Source organism: Gopherus flavomarginatus, chromosome 23, assembly GCF_025201925.1.
Source record: "Gopherus flavomarginatus isolate rGopFla2 chromosome 23, rGopFla2.mat.asm, whole genome shotgun sequence".
Classification (NCBI taxonomy): Eukaryota; Metazoa; Chordata; order Testudines; family Testudinidae; genus Gopherus; species Gopherus flavomarginatus.
The window spans coordinates 11,328,538-11,342,552 of record NC_066639.1 but is presented as its reverse complement, the minus strand read 5'-3'; the positions used below and the strand labels follow the sequence as shown (position 1 = coordinate 11,342,552).

At 46.7% G+C, this 14,015-nt stretch overlaps 1 protein-coding gene and 1 non-coding gene across 2 annotated transcripts in view; both read left to right on the top strand.

Moving 5' to 3' along the window:
- LOC127039738 (gastrula zinc finger protein XlCGF57.1-like) overlaps positions 1-14,015 on the top strand; it is a 188,901-nt gene that overhangs the window by 48,349 nt on the left and 126,537 nt on the right. The window lies entirely within an intron of this gene.
- TRNAT-AGU (transfer RNA threonine (anticodon AGU)) lies at positions 12,907-12,980 on the top strand. Its single transcript has one exon. It is a non-coding gene; the product is annotated as a tRNA-Thr (tRNA).

The following is a 14,015-nucleotide window of genomic DNA, read 5'->3' as shown; positions in this document are numbered from 1 at the left end:
TCGAGTTGGGACACCTGTTCTGCTTCAATCATTTATTGTCTCTCTTTCTTCTCCCCCCAATTCCTCGTCTCCAATGTCTCTGCCTTTCTCCTCTTTCTCCCTCTCCCCTGCCCTTTCCCAGTGGCAGCGACTCGCAGGGCTTCTCCCCTGGTAGCTGGTGCTCATTATCAATCAAATAAATCAAAACGCTTCCACCTGCAAGTGGATTTAGCCAAGGACCCTCAGAGTCAGCAGCTGTTATGCCCCCACTGAGCTCTCTGGTCAGGTGTCCTAGCGCTGGAAGCCTCCTATTTAGATCCTAAAATAGCGCTTTTGCAGCAGGGGATTGAAATTTTGGACCAGACATTGTAGCTCCACCGTTATTTTATTGAATTGCTTCAAAACAGCAAGTGTAGAAAGTCTCCTAAGTGCCAGGCTCTCTGCCATGGGAACAGCTGCCCCTGCTCTGCAGGAGTCTGTGCGTTCCACCCAGCAACGTACAAACCTGCCCCGAGCTGAAGGGGGGTCAGACAGTGACGGTAACGCAAATCTTCAGACTGTTAACCCAAGTTCCTTCCTTTTTTTAACCCAGGACGTGCCAGTCACCTGTTAGCCATGGCGTTATCTTCATCTTCAAATACCTCTCAGGGCATCAAACAGAGGGAGTGAACCCCCCCCCATAGCTCCCTGTTGAGGCGTTGTACCGTACCTGCCCCTGGACACTGTCTGGTTTTACACTCTTAGAGCTTTTTCTCTTCCAACCCCTTATCCCAATCTATGAGCCACCGCCGCATTTCAGAGTTTAGAATTTACTCTCATCTCCCTCCTATGGCACTTTCCATGTGAATGAGACAAAGCAATGGGGGAAGCTCCGTGGCTAATGAAAACCGGTGCTTTGGGTGAGGCCTGAGCTCATAACCTCAGCAGTGCGCCTCCCTCACTAGCCAGGTGTATCCCTGTAGGTGCTTCATAGACAAGCTTGGGAAGTAGGCAGTTACCTGTGTCTGTGGTTAACAACATAGGTAGCTAATTGAAAGGCTGATGCTTCAAACCCAGGTGAAGATAGAGGTGCTTGGCTTTCTTGTGAAGAGAATCCAGTACATTTTAACAGGCAGGGAAATGCCTCAATTCTGGCCTAGTCTCACTGGGCAAGCATAAGCAGTAATTGCACCAGCTGTGTTGGTGGTATAGTGGTGAGCATAGCTACCTTCCGAGCAGTTGACCTGGGTTCAATTCCCAGCCACCGCACTGAGGTGCTGTTTTCTCAGCTGGAAACTAGTTTAATTTCCATCACATTGTATCAGTTTATCAATGGAATGAGAGAATCAATGTCCTGCAGGTCATTAAACACTCAGGGCAGGACTATACTGTGAGCAGGTGGAGTCACCCTGGTATTACAATGTTTGAGGATTTTTTTCCCTTACTTCCCTCTCCCTTTTAGACTCAGCGTATTTAAGGTTAGAAGGGACCAGTGTGATCATCTAGTCTAACTTACTTCACCTTGCGGGACAAAAGAGCCCACTCACCCACTCCTGTAATAGACCCGGGAGGGGAGGCAGCTCTGTGCTCTGCCCCTACTCCAGGCAGTGCATGGAGGCCCTCTGTCCCCCCCACCCCCAATGGGTGTGCAGAGATGTGCCAGCAGCACAAGGTGGCTCCCTGCCCACTCTGCCTCTGTCCCTCCATGCCGCTCCCAGAAGTGTCTGGCATGTCCCAGCATCCCTTGGGGTGGGGGGAGTGTCTCCATGTGCTGCCTCTGCCCCGAGAACCAACTCCACAGCTCCCATTGGCCAGGAACTGCAGCCAATGGGAGCTCTAGGGGCAACGTCTGCAGGCAGCGGCACATGGAGACTCACTGTCCCCGCTGACCTGGGAGCTGCTGTCACAGGGTTGTGTGTACCGGTCACCTTGGGAGTTGCAGTGCCTGGGGTAAGCACCACCCCTCCTGCACCCCAACCCCCGTGCAGAAAGCCTGCATCCCGCACCCAAATTTCCTCCCAGAGCTTTGCTTGTCTTCCTTTCACCCAGAACCATCCTTCCTCTCCTGGGTTGCAAGAAGCCATCCTTAGGAAGCCAAGAGGCAGGCACAGGATCCTACCTCCCAGCAGCCAACCGCACCTCCTCAGACTTTGCAGAATGAATGGTGGCACTCTACTAACCCCACTTAGCCGCACTGAGGGGCTTAGCTTCTGCCCTGCTTTCCTCAGCTCGACTTCCCTCTTTTGCCCCATTCTTGCCTCACTTCCTCCTTTGGTAAGTCACACAAAGGAGGCCAGCAGGAAGAGCCGACCTCCACCAGCCAACCTCCCAGGGCAGAGGAGACCAAGCCACAAGGCTCCAAAAGGTGACTGGCCCAGATCCTCCAGCTTTCCTCTGCTGATGCCAAGGCTCTTTCTCAGCTCATTTCCCCACCCTCTGTCCTGCAAGGGCTGGGTTTATCACAGGCACATTCCAGTGGCAGCAGTAGAAACTTTGCTAGACAGCCAGGCAAGCTGGGAAAAGTAAGCATTTTTATTTCTGTCGGGTTTTGAACCAGGGACCTTTTGTGTGTTACATAAACGTGATAACAACTACACTACAGAAACTCTGTCAGAGGACTTTGCCCCTCCCTTCATAAGTGTATAAGAATGGCTATACTGGGTCAGACCAAAGGTCCATCCAACCCAGTGTCCTGGCTGCCAACAGTGGCCAATGCCAGGTGCCCCAGAGGGCGTGAACCTAACAGGCAATGATCAAGTGATCTCTCTCCTGCCATCCATCTCCACCTTCTGACAAACAGAGGCTAGGGACACCATTCCTTACCCATCCTGGCTAATAGCCATTCATGGACTTAACCTCCATTAATTTATCTAGTTCTCTTTTAAACCCTCTTATAGTCCTAACCTTCACAACCTCCTCAGGCAAGGAGTTCAACATGTTGACTGTGCACTGTGTGAAGAAGAACTTCCTTTTATTTGTTTAAAACCTGCTGTACATTAATTTCATTTGGTTGCCCCTAGTTCTTATATTATGGGAACAAGTAAATAATTTTTCCTTATTCACTTTCTCCTCATCGTTCATGATTTTATATACCTTTATCATATCCCCCCTTAGTCTCCTCTTTTCCAAAATGAAAAGTCCTAGTCTCTTTAATCTCTCCTCATATGGGACCCATTCCAAACCCATATCATTTTATTTGCCCTTCTTTGAACCTTTTCTAGTGCCAGTATATCTTTTTTGAAACGAGGAGATCACATCTATACGCAGTATTCAAGATGTGGGTGTACCATGGATTTATATAAGGGCAATAATATATTCTCTGTCTTATTCTCTATCTCTTTTTAAATTATTCCTAACATCCTGTTTGCTTTTTTTACTGCTGCTGAACACTGCATGGTCATTTTCAGAGAACTATCCACGACGACTCCAAGATATCTTTCCTGATTAACCGTAACTAAATTAGCCCCCATCAAATTGTATGTATAGTTGGTGTTATTTTTCCCAATGTGCATTACTTTACATTTATCCACATTACATCTCATTTGCCATTTTTTTGCCCAATCACTTAGTTTTGTGAGGTCTCTTTGAAATTCTTTCACAATCTGCGTTGGTCTTAACTATCTTGAGCAGTTTAGTATCATCTGCAAACTTCGCCACCTCACTGTTTACCCCTTTCTCCAGAACATTTATGACTAAGTTGAATAGGATTGGTCCTAGGACTCACCATTGGGGAACACCACTAGTTACTCCTTTCCATTCTGAACACACTGATAGGCGAACCTGGAGAAAGTGATGGCAGCCCTTCGATGGGTCAGCTGGCAGAGCAAAGGACTGGAGCTGGAACTCAGGAAGTCATCCTTATGTTGTCCTTCTGATTCCAGCTTGAAGGAGATCTTCTTTTTCTTCCCCTTGCTGAGAAAGAGCAGGAGAAGAAAGAAAGATCAGGTGAGTCAACTCTTGCTTGGGAGCCACCCACTGAAAATGTAAAAACAAAAAAGTAAAGCCATAAAAGACTTCAAAGCCCACCAGGCCCAACCTCTCTTCTAATATGGCAGAAAAGCCACACATCTCCTGTCTAGGTAGGGACATCCTATTGCCCCACAAGAAGCGGAAGGTCATGTTGAGCCTCAGCAGCACTCGTGGAGCAGGAGGAAATACATGGCTGAGGAAATTCCCTGTAGCCGAAAGATAGGTCTTGAGCATCACAGCTTTGTAGGTAATTACAAGGTCCACTTACGCCACCGGCTGAGCCATTCCTCACAGGCCAGCAACTGCTTCTCCCAGTTTGCGTTCCTCACCATGTACCCAACTAAATGCTAGAAGGCCCAGCTCATCAACCTGCCCACTCTTGCAGCCCTCCTCTTCCACCCTGACTGATGCGGGGAGTATTGAGCCTCCCTCCCTTAGGCCCTTCAGCATTCCTGGGGAACACCAACACGGCCCAAATCACTTTGGGCCAGTTGGTCAACCAATAGGGCTGCCTCCTAGGCCAGGCTGCAGCCCAGCTTTAGGACTCAGAGAAAATGGAGCTCCCATCCCTACCTACTGGACTTCAGGCACGACCAGCCTTCTGGATCAAACATCCGCTCTTGTGCTCAAGTCACAACAGCTAGCAGGCAAAAGGCAGGCTTTCATATCATTTGAGAGAGCAAGACAGAGCCTTGGAAGACCTATCAGGATTAGGTCGCACAGGAATTGTCCTCAGATTCCACTGAGAATTCAACTCAGATTGCAGGACTCAAAGTCCTGAGGGCTGCTCTTACACCATGGGACCAATAGGGAACCCCCAGATCTCTGCTGAGTTCTGCTGTGGATGACCCTGCAGGAGCAGGGAGGGCCTCGCTTCCGGATCAAACATGCCCTCTTGTGCGAGTCACAACAGCTAGCAGGCAAGAGACAGGCTACCATGTCATTGGAAAGAGCAAGATGAAGCTTTGGAAATCCCAGGATAATTAGCTGGCAATGAAAAGACCCCAAAGTTCTACTAGGGCTTGAGCTTTGATTTCAGGATTCACAGTTCTGAACACCAGCACTTACACCATGGGACCAGCTAAGTATGTGTGACTTCTGGCATGAAAGACTCTGTGGGGACAATTTTTTCTGTCAGGGAATACCCAGTGGGAACATGCCTTTCTGGCCAGCCCTACATTTGCTCAAAAAATCAGCACACAGCACTTTGTTGCAGGCCCAGACGCTTTTCTTCCTCCAGACTGCAATGCCAGTGGACAGGTGAGGAAGTAGCACCTTCAGTCCCAAGCAGTAAAGGGCCCTTCCTAGGAAAGGCAAGTTCTGAAAAGGAAAAACTAAAGTCAAAGAGAGTCCTCAAGAGATGCCTTCTGAAAATCTTGAGGGATTGTCCTTTTACCTGACCAGGGACTTGAACCCTGGACCCTCAGATTAAAAGTCTGATGCTCTACCAACTGAGCAAATTTCATGCAAAAAGGAAACTAGTCAGAAAATGAGGGCAGGAAACAATACAGAAAACCTGATGCTTTTGCTCTTTTAGCAGTCCTAGTCCCAGCCTACTCCTCCATTTGGCGCCCTGAGGCCTTATTCTTTTTTTAGTTAAATAGCAAATCCAGGAGAAAACGCAGTTATACAAAGCAAAACGAAATCACAAACAGAAATGTCATTGGAAATACAAAAATTAAAAAGGAAAATGCAATTCCCATCACTTTATCGCATCTGGGCCATTCCTGTATCGAGAGCACCTGCTAAGGGCCCTGTGTGCTTACGAGAAACCTGGAGAAACTCATACCACAGCCTGAACATGAAACTCAACTGCTCCCAGGTGCTGCAGTAAAACCCTTTCCCTGCTATGACGTTGCACTCTGTATGATTTTATTAAAATATGCTAATGAGAGTGAATATAATGTAACTGGAGTATGCTTTATGCATGTAAGGTAGCATTACAAAGTTTATAATCAACTGTGTGTGTTCATCATATTTGTATGAACCGATCATTCTTGTATCTGAAACTAGAAATATGAACTATAACTCTGAGGTCCTGTTGTAATGATGCAAAGTGTGGGCCATTAATAGTGGTTTGGACTCTTGATGGCTCCCATTAACCAGGACAATTGACTGTAGATAGCTCTGTCCTGCACCATCTGTGAGTCAAGCCAGGAAGAATGAAGGTTTGGGGTCTCACAGGACATGTGAGCATGTCACCTGGTACAGGAATCCATCTTAAACCTGGGGCTTTCCCCCAGGAGACAGACAAAAGATTCCTGCCTTGTACCAAAGTTATATAAGTGGGTAGAATAGAAGAAAGGTGGCTGCAGTCATAAGAAATCCCTGAGCTGGAACAAGGATTATGCCAGGTGAAAAGATTGGGCCCAGACTAGAAATAAGCCTAGTCTGCAAAAGAAGCTTATTGGAAGATCTCTGAGGGTGAGATTTTATCAGTATTGAGTTTCCTATTGTATTAGGCATAGACTTGCATGTTTTTGATATATTTTGCTCTATGGAGAATACAAACTCCATAGAGAAGGAAAAGTTAATGCCTTAGAAGAGTCTCTGTGTGTGTGTGTTAGATGGGTGCGAGGGTGCCTAGAAAACACTGTCCTGTAGTCTCTTTTATCTGATCTCCTTTACAAAATTTGAAGCGGGGAGCAAAAACCTTTGTCTTCTGAGAAGCTTGAACTCAAAACCTTCAGATTATGAGACTGAGACACTACTAGCTGTGCTAGGAAGGTTTAGAAAAGAGCTCGACTCAATGCATATAGAAACTACAGCCATGACCGAGCCAGGGGTGCACTGGAAGACGCAGGGAGATATGGTGCCCAGACACCTTTCCTGGCAGCTAATAGATCAATTTTCTCTGACAGTGAACAATCTACTGGAATTCATGGCAGCAGAGGGTGGATATTTCCAAGCTGAGCACCCACTTCCACATTTCAGAACTTATTCTCCTTTTCCTAGTAGGGTACTTTCTGTGTGAATTGGGCAAAACAAGTTGGGGAAGCTACATGGGTAATAGAAACCAGTATTTAAGGTAAGGCTTGAACTTATAACCCCAGCTATAGTCCCTTCTGCACTAACCAGTAACACCACTGCAAGTACTTGTCAGGCAAAGCTAGGAAGCAGGCAATTATCAGTCTCTGTGGTTCACACCTTTGCCTGGCAATTGAAAGGCTGCTGGTTCAAACCTAACTAAAGATGTGACTTTTCAGCGATGAGCCTCCAGGATATTTTAACAGGAAGAAAATCTCCTCATTTCTGGTTTAGCCCCATTTGACCCCTTCTGCCCGTCTTCTCCCCCACACCATCTCTTCCCTTCCCCATTGGGGCCATACAGAGAGGATCCCCACTCACTGAGAAGTTCCCTTTTCTCCTTCACAGAGGGCTTTAATGCCCCTTATCTCACTCAAGCTCACAACTGCCCAGAGTTCAAGAACTGTCCCTGTTCCCATTGGACAGATGAGAGGAGCCTGAGGTCCAGAGAAGGGAAGTGACCTACCCAAAGGCCTACAAAGCAAAGCGGTGGCAGAGCCAGAAAGAAAAGCCACCAGTTCCGACTCCTGTTCTAATGGACAACAAACCCCCCAGAGGCAGGGATAGAGTCCAGAAATCAAGATGATGTGGAAATGTCATTCAAACTGTTTCTGTCAGAAAATCCCATTCAGACTAAACCAGTTTGTTTCTCGAAATCATAACAAGTGGGATAAAAGTTCTTTGCAAAAATATTTTGTTGCAAAACAAAAGCATCTCTTGTTTGTCACAGTGTGTTAAATTGTCTTCTCGCACACAAAGAGGAGACACTTGGATCTCAAACATTAGATAAGTAGCTTCAGTCTGAGATAAGTCGTTGCTGCTCTTAACAATTTCAAAATAAAAACATACAAATCAAATCGACTATTTCAGCTATTCTATTATATCATAATCTGCTCTGAGTAAACGTGATAGGACACCTCATATTATGCACTACTTATAGTGACACTCTCCAGTGGATCCCCATCCTCCACCCACCGTGAAGTAGGTAGGAGTGGATCATTATTATTTCTACTTGAAAGAGGGAGAAGCTAAGGCTGAGAAAGGAGAATTGACTTGCCTTAGGTCACCCAGTCAGCGAGTGGCAGAGTTGGGAATGAGACACAAGAGCCCTGATTTTCAAACTAACCATCGGAACTTGAATTTCATCCATTGAATGACCTTAAAGTGCTCTCAGATGAGCTCCAGACCAACAACAGTGACAGAATTATTCAGCAAGTATTTGAGAACTGCAATGTTAGAGAGAATCATCAACTGCTCAGAGACCATTAATGCAGAGAAGCAGCAAAATTTGTCAAACATAGAACTGGTTCTGACTTATTTCCTTGGTCTTAAAAAAGAACAACAAGGACCTGAGTTTCCTCCCTGTCAATAAGCCCCTGCTCAGCCAATCAGGGTAGAGACTGAGGACGGGAAGCTGAGGGTTCTCAGCAGAGAGCACAAAGGATGGCCTAGGTCACCTGTGGGGATCACTGTCCGAGCACTATTTCAGCCCTACAGTTTTGGATGGACCGCCCACAGTGGGAGCTGCAGAGCACTCCCCCGCAACACACACACACATACAAACACACACACACACACACATCCTGGTGTTGGGAGGGGAACAGGAGAAAGGACAAAAGAAGCAAGAGAAGAAGAGAAAGGAGGGAGGGATGGAGGAAAGGGTGAAACAAAAAGGACAAACCCTAATGTCCCCAGTGATTCTAAGGGACAAAATTCCAGGTGTGGAATAAAATTCTGCCTCCTTAAGCTCGTGTTTTCAATGCCTAGAATTCAACTCTCACCAGATGGATCAGAATGAACAGGTTTCAAACCTCGAGGACGCTCTTACCTTCTATACAGCGTCGGCTGTTTTCTAGTAAAATCACTACAAGGGAAGGAGAAAACTCAAAAGAGGTTCCTCCTGGCGCTCATGTCCATGAACCCAAATACTCTCTCAGTCCTCAAGGAGAGACCTGGAGAAGGAGACTTGCTGAAGCAAAACCACAGGAGTCTCTGAGGTTTCCCTGGCCCCTCGCCCCTCTCCTGCCTGGCTGATGTCAGCATCTCTCTGTGAGGTCACTACGTCCCCATCTCCTTTGACCATTAGTCTGAGGTCCTGCAAAAGGCCTTTGTGATGTCACTGCCACACCCCTCCCTTGCTGTGCTAATGTCCTGCCCCTGGCCAGGCACTTTGGAGGTTTGAGCTACTCCCTGTGGATCACCCCACTCAAGGAGCGTTCATTCTAGGAAGCAAGCCAGCTAGACAGGAAAACATCAGATGCTGCTCCCAATGCTCTACTCAGTTTTTCAGAAATTAGTCGACTTTCTGGCCAGAAGAGACCATTACAGCATCTAATCTGACCCTCTGCATATCACAGGCCTCCTGTATGACACAAGAGCTACTTTTGGGGCAAACCCATTCCAGAAAAGCATCTAGTCTTCATTAAACGACATCAGGACATGGTGAATCCACCGGTTTCCTTGGTAGCTTGTTCCTGTAGTGAACCATCCTCACTGTTGAATATTTGTGCCTTAGTTGTAATATGAATTTGTCTCTTTTCACCTTCCAGCCGTTGTGTCTTCTTATGCATTTCTCTGCTCAATTAAAAAGCCCTCTAACACCCAATCTTTTCTCTCCATTAAGGCACGTCAGCACTTCAATGAAGTCACCTTTCAATCTTCTTTTGATAAGCTAAACAGACTGAGCTCTTTCAATAGCTCACTAGAAGGCATTTTTCTCCAGCCCTCAGAACATTTGGTGGCTCTTTGCTGCCCCAGCTCCAATTTCACAACATCTGTTTCAAATGAGGACACCAAAACTGGAGGCAGTATTCCAATATCAGTCTCACTGATGCCATGTCACCTCCTGTGACATTATTGACATAATCTGTAACTGTATAGATCACCGTTGCGACCACTGTTCTATATTTGCAGTCAATATTGTAGAAAGATTGTTTTGTAAGGGGTCTATGGAGAGGTTCTGATTGGCTAATTATAATGATGCTATCTCTAGATGTGTATCATTTTTGTAGTCGACGTTATGAATATTGGTTCTATGCTTTCCATATTTCAAACTCGTGCTCTGCTTCTAGGGAACATTCTAGACAAGTTGGTGTCAGTTCTGCCTAGCCTGCTTGATGGCCCACTACGGACCATCAGCTATACAATCGACCCATTGAGAGAAGGCAGATACACCTTGTGACTCAGCAAGGTATGCAGGGACCTGCCTGTGGACAGAACTCAAAGGTTTTTCTATGCCACATGCTGGATAGAGTGTCCTTGGGACAAAGAAAGCAAAGACAACATGGCAAGAGACTATAAAAGGCTGATGCCTCGTCTCCATCTTGTCTTCAGTCCTGCTTTATACCTCTGGAGGGACTTTGCTATAAACTGAAACTCTATACAGAGGACTGAATGACCCATCCCATCTGTGGATGGACTCCAGAGACTTGATGTGAACCTGCAGTTTATTCCATCACTGCTACAGGCCTGAACCAAGAGCTTTGCCATTACTTAATGTGAAGGATTAAAAATCTATTTGCTGTTTATATAGCAACCTGGTGCATGGATTGTGCCAGCTCTTTTCCAGACTCAAAGTCCAGAGTATGGTCAAGGATTAGAGGCATAGCAAATAGTGATAAGATAAGAGAAAGCTGGGGTAAACAGAAAGCCTTGCTTGCTAAGATAGGCCTGGTCAGCAAATTGCCAGGTGTTGGAGCTAAGAACTAAAGAATTGTGTCTTATTCATAGTTGCAGATTGAACAAAGAATCCCTGTTCCTGTTGTGTTTGTTTCTTCTGTAGGGAGACGTTCTTCCCACAGATCAAACCTTGAGTTTATGAAAAGTTGTCACATGTCAGTATAAGATATGTCATCCTTCCACGTCCCTTCCCAGGGACCAATGCCTGCCTTTAGACTCACAGAAAATCTTTATTGCCATATACTTTCACTGTTTCTTTGCTTTAACCCCTAGGAATGTACCTGTTGGACAATCAAAGGAGTTGCTCCATTCCTATGGACCCCAAATCAGAATTCAACATATATATTTTCTACTAACAACATTTTATCAAAGTATTAATGAAATGTTAACTTGCTAACTTGAGACCATGGGTGGAGACATTATGTAATCTGTTAACTATTGGCTAATATGCTTATCTTGTCTTGCTGCAAAACTTATCCCGGGGTGTGGAACTACCTACCCCATCACTTTCCCCTGCTCGTGGAAAATCTATATATTCTATTATAATTAATTAATTAACAATGTCTCTGAGCCTAATAACCAAGGTGACACTCCGCCAGCACTATGTGTAATAAACTCCTATTTTTGACCTCTACACGGTGTAGATTTGTGTCTTTCTCGGACACCTGCTGAATAAAGAGAAGATTCAGGATCCAGCCTGGCTGAATGTGTGTCCTCTCCCCACAGCTTGGTGACCTTCTGAGGAAATGGAGAAGACTGCCTTTGCTTAGCTGTACATTGCTTGCAAAAGAAACAGGTCTTTTTGGTGACAAGTGTTGAAAGGATGCACTAGACAAATGTGGAGACAGGAAAAATGTCCCCCAACTCAACTGGCATCTGTGGATGCTGAAGTCACAACACAGAGCACTAAACGCTATTTGAGAACGGCTGGTGTCAGAAGAGTCTCTACCAAAGCCTTTTCCCACCAGCAGGGGCCTCTGTATGCACAGAGCTCCTGGTAGCTTGATGGCTGCAGGCAGTGGAGAACTCTATTTTGGCATCTCTTTGTCTGTTTTGTGGTCAACATCTGCAGTGGCTGTTAAAAGGTCTCTAGACAGTGATCTTTGGGAAGAGCTGGCTGAAGAGCTTTCCTACTAACCAGGAGAGCCTGGCTTGGCCTGCCAGTTCTTCCTTGCTGAACCTAGTGTGTTTGTTGGCTCCCTTTTTGTATCTCTTTCCAGAAAAAGAAAAGACCTGTCAGCAGAATCCTTCTAAGTGCTTGTTCAAGACAGAGAGAGCCTTCCTTGCGGTTAAGTCTTGGTCTCACCGCTGTGGCGCCTCTTGCTGGCCATCCTGAGAATTAGTTCTGGTTCACCAGTGCACCTTCATCTAGTGGCATTTGGCTGCATCTGTTCTATCATTAGGACCCATGTCACTCTCAGGACTTCAGTGTCCTCTTATGGACACAGCCCTCTGGCTGTGCCCCACTCAGTTCTCTCCTCCCTTCCTGGGGCAGCTGTTCTCTACCCAGACACTTGCCTCAGTGGCCTGCTGCAGTCCAGGGTATAGCCACCTGTGTCAGCCACCTGTGTCAGTGGCTACGGAGGCAAAAGTGGTGAACCTCCAACCTTGCATCTGTTTCCCTGGACCACTTCCCCACAGCCCCAGCACCTTTCTCTGCCATTGTATCAGGGCCTCAGTCTGGCAGTACTCGGCCAGAAGGTCACTCATGCGCCCTTTACCCACCCAGCACTACCCTGCCCCTGCCCCTGCCCCTGCCCCTGCCCCTGCCCCTGCCAAACCTCCCTCCTCAAACTCCAAGCAGTGACTGACTCCTGCTGTGCTGAGGAGCCCTTTATATATGGGCTGCTCCAGCAAGCCTTCTCCTGATTGGCTCTCCCAATAAGCCCTTTCCTGATAGGCCAGGTTCAGTGAAGCCTCTGCAAGGCTGCTTTAATCGTTCTCCTGCTTGGTTGGGGGCAGACACCTCCCCACACTTGGAAAATGGCAAATGAGAAGTTTAGAGCTGGTGGAAAGGTTACCATGACTGAGAACTGAGCCGAGGTTGCTGCGACTGAAACACAGATCACTAACCGCTATATGATCACAGTTGTTGGCGGGAGAAGCACATGTTAGAAGCCCTCTGTCATCTCAGCTGTGGCTTTCTGTGCACGGAGAGCCAGACACCTCAAGGTCTGCAGGTCTTGAGGGAAATGTGGAATGTCTGAACTTTAGAATTTGCAGGTGTTGTCCTGGGCCATCAAATGGAACAGTTGCAAACATTTTCTTGAGGCAGGCACCATGGCTTAGCTGGCTAAAGCACCTGTCTAGTAAACAGGAGATCCTGGGTTCAACTCCCAGTGGTGCCTTTGTGTATGGCTTTTGTCTCCTCTGCTCACATTTTCCTGTGTCTTCCTAGGAAACAGAAGAGACCTCCCTTGGTATCCAAGTCATTGCTTGCTAAGGAAAAGGCTTCTTTGTAGAGAAGCATTGGAAAGAATCAAATCACATGCCTGGAGTTGATGAAAACGCTGCTGTGACTGGCATTAGCATGGTGGTTGCTTTGACTGCAATAGCTGCAACGTGAGAGCCTGTGCCACAAGTCCTTGTGATTCTCTGGGGATGTCCACAGGCAGATGTCATGTCACCTTCCTTTTGATAGTCACTGATAAAAAATGGAGCAGTTGGGAGAAAAGTCCCAGAGAGTGGCACCATGGCTAAGCTGGCGGACTCACCTGCCAGGTAGAGTGGAGGTTAGAGATGCAGCACCCAGTGGTGCCTTGCTAAATGTGTCTGCTCTTCCCATCTTTTGGTCAATCTTCTGAGGAAACAGAGAAGACTGCCTCTGCCTTGCAATGCAAATACTTCCAAAAGAAACCGGTCATTTTTTCTGACCAGTGTTGGAAGGAGGCACCTAAGAAATGTGGAGACAAGGAAAAGGTCATCGTAACTCAACTTGCATCCATGGCCCTTGGGGCCACAACGCAGAGCACTAAGAACTGTATGACCACAGCAAAATCTAAACTTTACACCTTATTACACTAGGCAGTAGTTAGGTCAAGCATTTTTCTCACCCCACTGGATGTTACCCTCCTTAATACATAGAATTCCCCCCTTCATTTTCTCAGGATTCCTGCTGCTTCCAACATAGGTGGGGGAGGACAAAGGCAAAAACATGATGCCACAGTCTCCTATTTTATACCCTTAGTTCAAGTGTCTAGAAGACACTTGCCCAGACGTGTCCGGGAGGGCTCTGCTGAGTCACTAGGTTGGGGAATCCTCCTGGTGTGGTCTTGTGCAACTGACTCATAGACTTGAGCAGTCCCTACAGTGTTGTGTTTGGGCATCTGTCATTGAATTGGAAATCCCTTAATTACAATTCCTCTGCTGATTCATGGTTGTTG